A 13657-nucleotide genomic window follows, 5' to 3' on the forward strand; every position below is an offset into this window, starting at 1 on the left:
TGGAGTTTATTTTTGGATATAGTATAAGGTATGAATCCAACTTTTTCTCCAGCTAATCATTAAGGGAAAAGTGTTATTAAGAAAACCACTTCTCTCTCTTTAGAGGAAAATTATCTTGGATTTACTTCTTCCTTAGCACTATTTCCTTGAAACAGTGGGTTAAGATAAATAAGGAATGCCAGCTGTTTACCCAGCAACATTTTTTTATTGTAAAAAGCACAGGCTTTGAGATTTCTCTGAGTAAGGTACAACTGATAACCAAGCTTGTTCCTCCTTGGGGAGATGTGGAACCCACCTTTAGGGATTTTTACACCATAGTGGTTCCTGTGGCATGTGAGGCTTACCTAAGGTGGATGCTCTCTTCTATATTGCTGTGTTTACAGTGCTATACCTTTCTGGCAAGCTAAGTGACCTTGGTGCCTTTTGGGTCTTGTGAGTGTGAATGTCTGCCGGGTATGCAGAGTAGAGTTGTAAGTTTTTCTAACACCATCTGTTAAATCCATATTTTCCCATTTCATTACATACCAAGTTTCCATAAGCATGAAACTGGGGCTCTCTGTTCTGTTTATTGATAAATGTCAATTCCTTTCCCAGTACAACACTTTTAATATAAGTTTGTAATATGTCTTAATAGGTGAATCTATTTGTCCTACTTTGTTAAAATTACCTTAGCTGTTTGTGGATTTTTATTCTATGTATGTATACATTTTAGTATCTATGTATACATTTTAGTATCAGTTTATGAAGTTCCCCAAAACAAGCTGCTGAGATTTTTATTGGAATTGAATTGAATTTGCATATTAATTTAGAATTAACATTTTTACAAGGTCAAATCATCACATTTGTGAACATAATTTTTTTCTTCATTTATTCTGGACATCATGTGTTTATGGGTTTTTTATTTGTTTTTTTGGCTAATTCCTAGGTACTTCATACTTTTCGTTGCCATTGAAAATGGTATCCTGTTATTTCTGATCATGTTGAACTTGATGTTGATCTTGTATTTCCAGCTTTGATGAATGCTTTTTAATTCTAAAGTTATTGATTCTCTTTGGTTGTCTATCTAAATGCAAATGCAAATAATGAGTTGTATTTCTTCGTTTTCAGTCCTTATACCTTTCTTTCCTCTTTATTGTTTCAGCCAGGTTGCCAGTCTGTATTTGACAGTAGTTGTGGTAGCTGGCATTTTTATCTTATTTCTACTTCAGAATCTAAAGTTGCTTTATTAAATGTGATGTTTGCTGGGGTTTTATGCTAGTTAGTCTTTATCGAAAGAAGTTCCCTTTTATTGATAATTTAAATGTGCCTTTGTTTAGATGGTCTTTTGATTTTTGACCTTTCGTAATAGTAATATAGAGTATAACATTGATCTTCTGGTATTGAACCATTCTTGCATTCCTACTTGATGTTATTTTTTTCAATGAAATAATTTGTTTTATCAAAAATACATATAAATGAGCATGGAAGATGATTAATATAAAAGTGGGGTATCATGCAGAAATGTAACTATATTCAGAAGGCAGAATTGCCACTGTTTGATGAGGTGTCCCAGAAGATAAGCTGAAAAGAGGCACTGGGTCATAGTCTGGCTCCGTTGTCTCTGAAATTTTACAAGAGCCTTTTCTGGAGAAAGTAATTGGGCAAGGCCCTGAGCAAATATTGGGAAACCTAGAGTTATCCACAGTTTATGTATTTTGAAATGTGTGCCAGCTTCTAGAGCTGGATACTTCCTGTGACACAGGAGGAGTGGGCTGCTTAGACTTTTCCGCTTTTAAGTTCCCTATGGCTATCCTTCAGCACTCAGGAGTAGGTCAAAGCAGAACACTTGTGTGTTCTCAAAAGATCCAGGGAGCAGAAGAAAAGAGCTAAACCATCAGCACATGGTCTCACAAGCCAAGTACAGCAAATAACCTAGGCCAGACTCACCCAGACACTGTCAGATTTCTTAAAAATAAGGTATACCATAAGAAAACATCAGTTGAAGTCTCTTGAGTCATTCTGCACAAATCTGAACTGGCTGCTCTCTTTGCCTGGTGCATAATTACCCTGGGTTCTGTATTTTCCTGAGGAGTCCTATGATCTTTCTTATTTCTGTACCCTACATTTGCCTCTTTCTTGGTTTACTCTCTTGGAGAGGTAAAGCACATCTAGTAGCTTCCTGAGAAAGGCTGCATGGGAGGTAAAGTGTGGGTCCTTGAATGTCTGAAAATGTCTTTAATTCTAATCTCAATTTGAATAATAGTATGGATATAGAATTCCAAGTTTGCAGTTGTTTTTCTTTGAAAATCTGAAGGGATTTCTCTGTTGTCTCTAGCTTCCATTGTGGCCACTGCGAAGGCTGAAGCTGTTTTGATTCTTGATCCTTTATATGTGCCCTGTTTTGTTTTTGTTTTCCTCTCTAGAAGCTTGTAGGATCCATCCGAGGACATTAATGATTGTAAATTACTTTGTTTTTTATTTATTTGTTTATTTCGGCTGTGCCAGGTCTTAGTTGCAGCATGCAGGATCTTTTAGTTGCGGCATGTGGATTTATTACTTGCAGCATGCATGCGGGATCTAGTTCCCGGACCAGGGATCGAACCCGGGCCCCCTGCATTGGTAGCTTGGAGTCTTACCCACTGGATCACTAGGGAAATCCCTAAATTACTTTGTTTTGAAGTTTCCATTTTCCTACATAGTCTTTTCTTTCCCCTATGTTACTGTGTGTGTGTGTGTGTGTGTGTGTGTGTGTTTATGTTTTATCTCTATCACAATAAAGATTTTCCTTGGGTTTCTGCTGAACTTTGGCTGCCTGCTTATATTTAAGAATAAGAGTCTGAACAGCTGATTGAAGACTTTGAGCAGATAGGGAGGGCTTGTTGTCGGTGAACTTTGTGTTAAAGGTAGTTTGGAACGCATGACATACGATTTGCTAATATTTCCCTAAATTAAACTTTCTATCCAGTCTCAGGTGGAGTGACCCACCAAACTTACAGAATGGTCAGGAAAACAGAACAGAAAGCACTTTAACTGTAGGTAGGCAGGCAGCTCCAATGAGAGTAGAGAGAGAATGGAAAACAGCTTGTGTATAGTTTCTCCTTCCAAACTCACCAATCAGCTAAATCACTCCTTCCCTAAGAAGCTGTTAGTAAAATAGGGAGAGAAGGAGGGAGAAAAAGGCACCAGTGTTATTCTAGAGAAATACTTCCATGTGAAAAAATGGAGTAGAGAATTATGTTAGATTGAACAGTATGTTAAAGTGAATGTATATTTTAGATTTGTCTTCATATTTGCTTTTGGGGTGGTCTCTTTGCTGTTTCTAAGAGAAATATATTTAAAAATCTCCAGTTGTTGATATATTCTCATGGTTTTATCAGTTGTTACTTTGTATATTTTTGCTACCTTACTATAAGTTTTGTACTTAGCATGCTTTCTGTTTCTTTTTTTTATAGATCAGATGTTTCTGCAGGTTTGGAAGCTGTACATTCTATTTTTATTCTCGTTGTGGTTACTTCTAACCCATAATTATGATTATTTTTCTCTACCAGCGTTTAAAGTTATCAATGTTGGAGTCTTACGATAACACAAGAATGTTGGCACACTATCATCCTCCCTGCTTTCTGCAGACACTTTTCCTATTGTCTCTCTGCCCTTATTCTTTCACTTGTTGGTATCACTTGGAGTTTTTTATTCCAGTTAATTTTTTATTTTGAATATTTGCCTAGTAGAACAAATAACTTGTCTGAGGTTACTATTTATCCTTACTTATTATATGTGTTTTATCCATTCAGTTACATGTTTAACCATCAAACTAATAATCACATGGTTTTAAAAAATCAAATTGTGATTAAAAACACATAAGGAAATGAAGTAGTCACCTGCCTTACTCCAGAGTCCTGATCCCAGAATCAACCACATTTAACTCCTTGCTAATCTGTTTTTATCTTCTTATTTCAAAATAATGTGGTCATCTAACTTTTTTTTTTTTTTTTTTTTTTTGCTGTACGCGGGCCTCTTACTGTTGTGGCCTCTCCCGTTGCAGAGCACAGGCTCCAGACGCACAGGGTCAGCGGCCATGGCTCACGGGCCCAGCCGCTCCGTGGCATGTGGGATCTTCCCGGACGGGGGCACGAACCCGTGTCCCCTAGCATCGGCAGGCGGACTCTCAACCACTGTGCCACCAGGGAAGCCCTCATCTCACTATTTTGACTTACCAACTTTAGAGGTTATCTGTTACCCTCTCCTTCCCACCCCCTGCCATGGAGGATTTGGCTACCTTACACTACCATCCCACACTTCTTCTTACCCATCTTCCTAATATTATTTTAACTTTTAGTCAAGTCAGTGAAAATGTTTGCATTATTGTGACCATGTAAGTATTGTTTCTTTCTTCTCTATTTCTTATGTAACTCTCTGGTTTTCCTGGTGTTGACATTGCCTTGCTTTTTTATTTGTCTGGTTTCTATGTACTGTACCTGGCTAAAAGGAGTGGTGCCTAATGCTTTCAAAGTGCTGAGACTTTCAGGAGTTCTGCAGTGTAAACAGTCTTAGTTGTCAGAATCCCAGTCTTTGGTATAATTTCATCCCTTCTGCTAAGTCAGTTATTTGCTTTCTTACTGCTTCTGAAAGTCTCACTCATTGTTGTCTTCTCTTGGGACTTCCCTGGTGGTCCAGTGGTTAAGACTCCATGCTTCCAATGTAGGGGGTGCAGGTTTGATCCCTGGTTGAGGAGCTAAGATCCCACATGCTGCGCAGTGTGGCCAAAAAACAAAAAAAAACCATTGTTGTCTTCTCTTTATGCTTTGTCCTGGTTGTTTAATACCTCTCATTCTTTTTTTTTTTTTTTTTGTCATTTTGGGGGAGATTTTGAGGGGAAAGGAGAACAAGGTGAATAATCTCTTGTATTTAACTAGAAAACAAAGTGGTTTTCTGCAACCATGTGTTATATACCTTCGAGAGAGTTATCCATAGTGCTGCCCATTCATTCCTCCATACCTCCCCCTATTCTGTGTTGAACTCAATTCAACAGGTTTTTCCTACCACCACACCCCCCAATCAAAACAACTCTTGTTGAGGTCACTAGTGACCATTACACTGCTTTCCAGTGACCAATTCTCAGTCTTCATTCTACTTGACTTAAGGTGGCACGGTTGATTACTTCCACCTGTTGAAAATCTTTTTTCCCTTGGCTTCCAGGACACCATACTCTCCTGGTTTCCCTGCAATATCACTGAACCCTTCTTTTCAGTCTTCATTGCTGGTTTCTCCTCGTACTCCCTACCTCTAAATGTTGGAGGACCTCAGAGTTTAGACCTTGGACCACTACTGTATACTCACTTCCCTGATGATCTCACCTAGTCTGGTGACTTACAATACCATATGTTTTGATTACAAAATTTTTGTCTTCAGGCCTCATCTTTTATTTGAATTCCAAAATCATATCCACCTGCCATTTCACTATCTCCACTTGGTATCTACTAGGCATCTTAGGTTTAGTATGCTTAAAAATCCTGATGTTTCCTTCAAAACCTGTTTCTCCTTCATTCTCTTCCATGTGTCACTAAATGGCAACTCCATCTTTTGTTTAGGCCAAAAATTTTGGAATCCTTTCTCTTTTTCATTCATACCCCACATGTATCAGGGAATCCTGTTCGTAGTAACTTTAGAATATATTCAGCATTTAGCCACTTAGCATCTCCACTGCCCCCTCTCTGGTCTAAGCCACATCATTGCTTGCCTAGATTATTGTAATAGCCTTACGACTTGTGGCTCTGCTTCTGCCTTTACCTCACCAGACCTATAGTCTGTTGTCAAGACAGGAACAGAGTGATCCTTTTTTAAAAAAATCTAAGTCATAATACAACACTCCTCTGCTAAAAACTCTCCAGTGGCTTCACATTTGACTCAGTAAAAACTCAAAGTCCTTATAGTGGTCTACACGGTGTTAAGCTATCTGACCCTTTCTACTCTTTGCCTTCTACTTTCCTCCCAGGAGTCACATTGCCCCCCTTGTAGTTATTTGAATATTCTAGGCATGCTTCCGTAGGAGCTTTGCACATAGCTTTTCTTGTGTCTGGAGCCCTTTTCTCGCAGATATCCTCACGGCCCTCTTCTGCATCTTTCTGGTCATTGCCCAAAAGTCATCTTCTCAGTGAGTCCATCCATGTCACTCTATTTTAAACTGCAACCCTTTCCTTCTCCCTCTGCATTCCCTTATCCTTCTGCCTTTTTTCTTTGCAGCATATATTGCTTTGTGTCCTCCTGCATCCCCATACTTGAAAGTACCTGGCAAATTTAGGCATTCATTTATATTGAAAGAATGAGTGGATAAATCATAGTAGTTACCTGTTCCTAATACTCTCAATGTCAAAACGTTTCACTATAAAAAGAGCATATACGAGTGTTATGAAATTAACACTAATGTTAATGGTAAATGACAAAATCAGTGCAAGGTAAGTTAATGGCTTAAATTCATAACTACTAGCTACAGTATGCAATATTTCCCTAGATATGTATAATTCATCAATGTTTTGTTGCTTCTACCAAGGGTTAGGAACTAGGCTGCACAGCCGGAGGTGAGCAGCAGCAAGCAAGCAAGCGAAGCTTCATCTGTATTTACAGCCGCTCCCCATAGCTCACGTTACCACCCGAGCTCCGCCTCCTGTCAGATCAGCTGTGGCATTAGATTCTCATAGGAGCGCAAACCCTACTGCGAACTGTGCATATGAGGGATCTAGGCTGCACGCTCCTTATTAGAATAATGCCTGATGATCTGAGGTGGAGCTGAGGCAGTCAGTGATGCTAGTGCTGGGGAGCAGCTGCAAATGCAGATTATCATTAGCAGAGAGTTTTGACTGCATAGAGACCATAATCAATCAATTGCTTGCAGACTCATATCAAAACCCTATCCGTGAGTGGCAAGTGACAAGCTGCATCTGGTGGCAGGCTTTAAATCAGAATCTGACACTAATTTTAGTCCGCACATGGCCTGCCTTTTGTGGGTTTTTTTGCCTCTTTTTTTTTTTTTTTTTTGGCTGCATTGAGTCTTTGTTGCTGCACACACGGGCTTTCTCTAGTTGTGGCGAGCAGGGGCTACTCTTTGTTGCAGTGCACGGGCTTTTTTTTTTTAAACATCTTTATTAGAGGATAATTGCTTTACAATGTCCACGGGCTTCTCATTGCAGTGGCTTCTCGTTGTGGAGTACGGGCTCTAGGCAGGTGGGCCTCAATAGTTGCAGCACGCAGGCTCAGTAGTTGTGGCACATGGGCTTAGTTGCTCCACGGCATGTGGAATCTTCCCAGAGATTGAACCTGTGTCCCCTGCATTGGCAGGCAGGTTCTTAACCACTGCGCCACCAGGGAAGAACCCTGCCCATTCTTTTATTTACCACTTCCATTCACACCTCTTTCCCACGCTGTGCACTTGTCTCAGTCAGTTTTGGTAAGCCCACAAGCTAACCCTAGCCAAAATGAGTAAAAAACAAACGTCGCTGGAGAGCTTCTTTGAAAAGGGAGAAAGACCCAGTGATGAAGACAGCAGAAGACTCTAAGACTGCCAACAAAAAGAAATCTGCATTTAAAAGAAAATACCAAGAGTCGTACTTAAATTACGGGTTCATTGCAACAGGTGATTCACATTCTCCAAGCCCACTTTGTATAATATGTGGCGACTGGCTATCAACGAAACCATGAAACCTTCAGAACTGCTTCGCCACGTGGAAACCAAGCACCCTGCATTAAGAGACAAGCCTTTGGAGTTTTTCAAAAGAAAAAAAAGTGAACACAAAGAACAGAAACAATTATTGAAGGCCACCACTTCATCAAATGTGTCTGCACTAAGAGCATCATTCTTTTTTTTTTTTAATTAAGTTTTAAATTTTTGGCTGCGTTGGGTCTTCATTGTGGTGCGTGGGCTTCTCATTGCAGTGGCTTCTCGTTGTGGAGCATGGGCTCTAGGCGTGCGGGCTTCAGTAGTTGTGGCACGTGAGCTCAAGAGTTGTGGTGCACGAGCCTAGTTGCTCTGCGGCATGAGGGATCTTCCCAGACCAGGGATTGAACCCGTGTTCCCTGCATTGGCAGGTGAATTCTTAACCAGTGTGCCACCAGGGAAGTCCCGAGGGCATCATTCTTAGTGGCTAACCACCTTGCTAAATCTAAGAAGCCCTTTACCATTGGTGAAGAGTTGATTCTGCCTGCTGCTAAGGACATTTGTTGTGAACTTTTAGGAGAGGCTGCAGTTCAAAAGGTGGCACGTGTTCCTCTTTTGGCTAGCACCATAACTACATGAATTGATGAAATAGCAGAGGATATTGAGACACAATTGTTAGAGAGGGCTAGTGAGTCACCGTGGTACACAATCCAGGTTGACAAGTCTACCAATGTTGACAAGCCAACAGTGCTTGTTTTTGTGCGATATATTTTTCGAGGATGTGCATGAGGATATGTTATGTGCACTTTTGTTGTCAACCAACACCACAGCTGCAGAACTATTCAAGTCTTTGAATGATTACGTAACAGGAAAACTGGTCATTTTGTGTTGGTATATGCACGGATGGAGCAGCTGCCATAACTAGACAACTTTCTGGTTTCACTACTCAGGTCAAAGAGGTCGCTTCTGAATGTGAGTCTACACACTGTCATCCATAGAGAAATGCTGGCTAGCCGAAAAATGTCACCTGAACTTAACAACATTTTGCAGGATGTGATTAAAATTATCAACCACATTAAAGTACATGCCCTTAACTCACGTCTGTTCGTGCAGCTCTGTGAGGAGATGCACCCAGAGCACACACGTCTTCTCTCATACACAGAAGTGAGATGGCTTTCTAAAGATAGATTACTGGCCAGGGTTTTTGAGTTACAAGAGCCGCTCCAGAGATTTCTTTTAGAAAAACAGTCACCACTGGCAGCACATTTCAGTGACACAGAATGGGTCACAAAACTTGCTTACTTGTGTGACATATTCAACCTGTTCAATGAACTCAATCTGTCACTTCAGGGGAGAACGACAACTGTATTCAAGTCTGCAGATAATGTGGCTGCATTCAAAGCCAAACTGGATTTATGGGGGCAACGAGTGAACACTGGGATTTTTCACATGTTTCAAACATTAGCAGAGATTTTGAAAGACTGTGCCAGGGCCTTCTTTCTCCCACCTGGTGCATGATCACCTATCTCAGCTTTCAAAAGAGTTTGAGCATTACTTCCCAACCACAAAAGACCCCCAAACTGGGAAGGAATGGATCCGTGACCCATTTGTGAATAAGCCAGGTGAATTGACCTTGTCTGTGCTAGAAGAGGATCAACTGCTTGAGATCGCAATTGACGATGGCCTTAAAATTATGTCTGAGACAAGTCCAAATTTCCATACGTTCTGGATTAAAGTCAAGGCGGAATAGCCTGAGATTGCCACAAAAGCACTGAAAAGCCTGCTTCCATTTCTAACATCCTGTCTTTGTGAAGCAGGGTTTTCTGCAGTGACAGCAACCAAAACGAGATTACAGAGTAGACTGGACATAAGCGACACACTTCGTGTGTCACTGTCTCCCACCACCCCCAGATGGGACCATCAAGTTGCAGGAAAACAAGCTCAGGGCTCCCACTGATTCTGCATTATGGTGAGTTGTATAATTATTTCATCATATATTACAGTGTAATAATAACAAAAATAAAGTGCACAATAAATGTAATGCGCTTGAATCATCCCAAAACCATCTCTCTCCCCTACCCCCAAACCCCCGGTCCATGGAAAAATTGTCTTCTATGAAACTGGTCCCTGGTGCCAAAAAGGTTGGGGACTGCTGGCTTATACTATTAATAGACAATAATAAGTTAAGATTAAAATCCGTAGAAATATCAAACTGTTTGCCCTTTATCATTTACATTTTGTGTAGTTTAAATTTGGTTGATTTTCAACTCCAATAATATGTTCATAACCTAGCATACTTAAAGTTTTAGTTTAAAGCCAGCTTTAGTAAGCTTCAGTTAGAAATTCAGCCCCAGAGAAAAGACTACAAGTCATTTAGATAGCATACTTTTTAGATGACATAATTAGAATTGATACTGTAATTGCCCCCAGCAACTTCATTTTATTTATTCTATTCAACATACATTTGATTTCAGGATCTGTGGATCTTTGGATTCATCTTTTAATCAATTCTGGAAATTTTACAATTATCTCCTTTCTGTTCTCTGTAGAATTCATATTAGACATATGTTTAGCCCTCATTCTACCCTCCATATCTTTGTCTTTCATATTTTTCATCTCTTTGTCCCTGTGCTGCAATCTGGTTAATTTTTCATGTATACAGCATCTGCATGTTCACTCTTCAGCTATTTCTAATTTACCATTTAACTGATTCACTGAGGTTTCTTTAAATTTCCATAATTATATATTTAAATTTAAATAATTATAATTAATTATATTTCAATAATTGTATCTGGAAGTTTTTTTTCAAGCTGCCTATTTATTATTGATCATTTATTATGCCCTTTATTTAAGTATGCTACGTTAATGTCTACAAGAACTCAAATATCTGCAGTCCTTGGAAGTTAAAATGCTTATTGCTTGTGCTGACTCTCACACATAGTATCTGGCCTCTTTACATTTATGGTGCCCTTTATGAATTCACTGCTTGTTAATCTGTAAATTCCACAGGCCAAAACTGGGTAAGGCTTGACTGCAGAGGATTCACTTTTGCCTCTGCTGGTATAATAGAGGCATCATTATTTTGGGACCATTTCGGTCCTTCCTTGAAGGTCTTGAGTAACTGTAGGGGATAGTTAATTTCCTCTCACCCTCACTCTACTTCTGAGCCAAAGCTCAGAATCCTCACAGCTAAGTTGCCATGGGCATCCACTTCTCGGGACACTCATACCCCTCTCTTCTGCCTGCAGTTTCCACCAGTTTTGATGGATTTTGCCTCTCCCCCTACTTCATATGAGATCAGTAGTGTGTTAATGTGCGTTTCCCAGCCAGAGTCTTACTTGTTCATCAGGAGAGTCTCACGTGTAGCCAATCACAATGCCAAAAGTAGAAGTTCCCTCCAATTTCCAGACTCTCATAAACAGTTATTTCAAATTTTACATTGTGGAACATCCAATATATCTGTGTTTTTGTTTCTTTGAGATTTTTTTGTAAAACTAATGTTTACTTTATAAAAACTAATCCTTACATTGAAATTAACTGGGAATCTCAATATCCCCAATGGAACATGAGGAGAAACCAGGAATGAAGAAACGATATTAATACCAGAAAGTAAACAAAGCATAATTTCTATTAGTAAACTTAATAAACCAGCAAGCATGTATATTTCACCTTATTTTTCTCATTTGCCACAGATCTTCACAGGTCCTTAAATTAAGACAGATATTTGGAAACTTTGGCTTTAAGATTTAGGAAGATTTCTAAGTGCCTTCTGGCTCATCAAAGGAAAGTCAGATACATTTATAATAGTGTAGTTTTATGTATTTTTTATAGTCGATGGCAATATTCTTTGAAATTCTTTGAAAACTGTTCATTCATGTATGTTCAACCATATATGATAAGGCAACTAAACTAATAAACTGATTGGAAAACCCCGCTTCTTAACCATTGTATCAATGATTAAACATTTAATGCTTTACTCTTTTTCCATTTGTATGTGAAAGAAGAAAATTTTTAAAGCCAGCAAAAATTAATTTCTTGATATGAATGGTTAACACATTTTCTAACTGAAACTTGGTAATATTTATTAAGTTCAAAATAATATCTACTTTATTGAGTTGTTGAGAGGTCTAAAGGATACTCTGTGTTAAGCAAAGTAGGTAGCATATAATTAGGGCTCTTGTTAAAGGTGATAAGTACTTCTTAATAACCATGTTATCAAGATGCAGTTTTGAATCAGGAGCTGTCTTTAAAGACTAAGGACCTGCTCAGGGGATCAGGTGGAACAGTGCGGTTGGAACAGAGATGTTCTCTAGTAGCATCCTATTAGAAGAGTGGGAAATTACCTCTACCTGTTACTAGCACAGGTACTGAGGGACAAGGGGAAAAGTTATTGTTCAGGAGTAAGCAGTCAAGATTCTACAATGTTGAGCGTAGAACTGCCACACACATAGCACATATGTGTGGACTATGTATGTATACATACACACGTACACAGATGGAGGACTTGCAGGCTGAGCATGTGGTATATCAATTTAAGAATCTCCCAAAGCAGTGTCTCTCGAACAGCAAAAATGGGGAAGTTTTAAGCTAAGGGTACATGCATATTCATGAAGGAGCTTGAGCAGAGGAGGATTCAGCATAAAATTGGAGCAAAGGCCAACAGAGTCCAAGTCTTACTTGATTGAAGTCAGGAGGGTCAATATCATCATTCCATCCTTCACCTGGATGGGGGCCTTAGTTCCTGCAGAACTCAAAGGTATAATTATTATGTATATCCCTTGAGGAGGAACTAGGACTCTGCTTTATCACTGCACTTTCTTTGTTCCTGCGTCCTTTTGTTCCCTTAAGATCATTAATTACTGAGTCATGTTCAAGGGCAAGCATCACAGCACACTTAGATCACAAAATGGCTCAGGCCCAATTGGCTTCTCTTATGTTCATAGCAGCACTATTCACAATAGCCAGGACATGGAAACACCCTAAATGTTCATCGACAGATGAACAGATAAAGAAGATGTGGTATATATATATATATATATATATATATTCCACAATGGAATACTACTCAATCATCAAAAAGAATGAAATAATGCTATTTTCAGAAACATGGATGGGCCTAGAGATTATCATACTAAGTGAAGTAAGTCAGAAAGAGAAAGACAAAAACCATATTGTACTACTCATGTGTGGAATCTAAAATATGATATAAATGAACTTATCCACGAAACAGAAACAGACTCAGAGACATAGAGAACAGACTTGTGGTTGCCAAGGGGAAAAGAGGGTGGGGTGGATTGGGAGTTTGGGATAGCAGATGCAAACTATTATATATAGAATGGATAAACAATAAGGTTCCACTGTATAGCACAGGGAATTATATTCAATATCCTGCCATAATGAAAAAGAATATGTGTGTAACTGAATCACTTTGCTGTACAGCAGAAACACAACACTGTAAATAAGCTATACTTAAATAAAATAAATTTTTTTAAAAAAGGAACACTGACATGTAGCATTTACCCTACAAGACTGAACTTTGTACATCTGACTAGGTTCCCAGCAGTAGTCACCACAATAACACACTTGGCTGAACCTATTAATGTATGAAAACTCAACCTGTAACCCAGAGCTATTTACATTTTTCAAGAGATGCCTCCTGATGAAGACAATGGTTCACCCTAGATTCTTTTGATGTCGCTCAGATCATGCAATTTTCCCATTCTACCTAATCAGGTATACCAAAGACTCCAACAATTTCACCCAATTTTTATCTGAGTTCTTCTGTCTCCCCTACGTTCCCCTTTCTTCTGGACTCAGAGTTGATCATGTAAGTTCTGGCTCGGGGCCTCTGGTTGCTAAGAGACAAGACGCTGGTAGGGTGGCACGCTGCACTGCGACTAGAGTGAATGCGAGGTGGGGCCGGGGAGGAGGAAGGCAAAGGCTAGGCGCAGCGGCCAGTCGCCGCCGCAGCTCCTCGGCTCCCTCCCTCCCGGCAGGAGCTTGTCGTTCATTGGCTGCGCCGCAGAGGCG

Source organism: Aethalodelphis obliquidens, unplaced genomic scaffold (genome assembly GCF_003676395.1).
Source record: "Aethalodelphis obliquidens isolate GAN/ISIS:26980383/991018 unplaced genomic scaffold, ASM367639v1 scaffold40, whole genome shotgun sequence".
In the NCBI taxonomy this organism is placed as follows: Eukaryota; Metazoa; Chordata; class Mammalia; order Artiodactyla; family Delphinidae; genus Aethalodelphis; species Aethalodelphis obliquidens.